General features: G+C 35.0%; 1 non-coding gene across 1 annotated transcript; it reads right to left on the reverse strand.

Annotated features, from left to right (window-relative positions):
* Positions 1-906: 906 nt before the first annotated feature.
* On the reverse strand, positions 907-1,014 carry LOC148547983 (small nucleolar RNA R71). Its single transcript, XR_015897561.1, has one exon. It is a non-coding gene; the product is annotated as a small nucleolar RNA R71 (small nucleolar RNA).
* Positions 1,015-1,247: the final 233 nt, after the last annotated feature.

Below are 1,247 nucleotides of genomic sequence, written 5' to 3' on the forward strand. Positions count from 1 at the left end.
TTCAAAATATCTTTTCTAACTTCCTAACTTCTTATCTTTTCAAAATTTGTTTCAACTAACTAACTAACTTTTTGTTTGTTTCTTATCTTTTTCAAAACTACCTAACTAACTCTCTCTCTCATTTTTCGAAAATATCTTCCCCCTTTTTCAAAATTTCTTTTTAATTTATTAATTATTTTAATTTTTAAATCTTAATTTTCGAAAATTACTAACATTTTTCAAAAACTATTTTCAAAAATCACTAACTCTTTTTCAAAAATTATTTTCGAAAATTCTCTTCTCTCTCATCTCCTTCTATTTTTTTTATTTATTCATCTACTAACATCTCTCCCTCATTCAAAAAAAAAAAAGGATCTCTATTATTATTATTTTTCTGTGCCTTCTTCTTTGTCATATGAGCAGGAGCAAGGACAAGAATATTCTTGTTGAAGCAGATCCAGAACCTGAAAGGACTCTGAATTACAACTAACCAGTAAGCACCTATTAGGAATTTTCAAACAAGAAGAGAAGATGGCAGCCGAAAATAATAATAATGCAAGGAGGATGCTTGGTGACTTTACTGCACCTAATTCCAATTTACATGGAAGAAGCATCTCCATTCCTGCCATTGGAGCAAACAAATTTGAGCTGAAACCTCAATTAGTTTCTCTGATGCAGCAGAACTGCAAGTTTCATGGACTTCCATCTGAAGATCCTTTTCAGTTCTTAACTGAATTCTTGCAGATATGTGATACTGTTAAGACTAATGGAGTAAATTCTGAAGTCTACAGGCTCATGCTTTTCCCTTTTGCTGTAAGAGACAGAGCTAGATTATGGTTGGATTCTCAACCCAAAGACAGCCTGAACTCTTGGGATAAGCTGGTCACGGCTTTCTTAGCCAAGTACTTTCCTCCTCAAAAGCTGAGCAAGCTTAGAGCTAATGTTCAAACCTTCAGACAGAAAGAAGGTGAATCCCTCTATGAAGCTTGGGAAAGATACAAACAGTTGACCAAAAAGTGTCCTTCTAACATGCTTTCAGAATGGACCATCCTGGATATATTCTATGATGGTTTATCTGAGCTATCAAAGATGTCACTGGACACTTCTGCAGGTGGATCCATTCACCTAAAGAAAACGCCTGCAGAAGCTCAAGAACTCATTGACATGGTTGCTAATAACCAGTTCATGTACACTTCTGAAAGGAATCCTGTGAATAATGGGACGCCTATGAAGAAGGGAGTTCTTGAAGTTGATACTCTGAATGCCAT

Source organism: Arachis ipaensis, chromosome B8, assembly GCF_059453495.1.
Source record: "Arachis ipaensis isolate K30076 ecotype BB chromosome B8, ASM5945349v1, whole genome shotgun sequence".
Taxonomy (NCBI): Eukaryota; Viridiplantae; Streptophyta; class Magnoliopsida; order Fabales; family Fabaceae; genus Arachis; species Arachis ipaensis.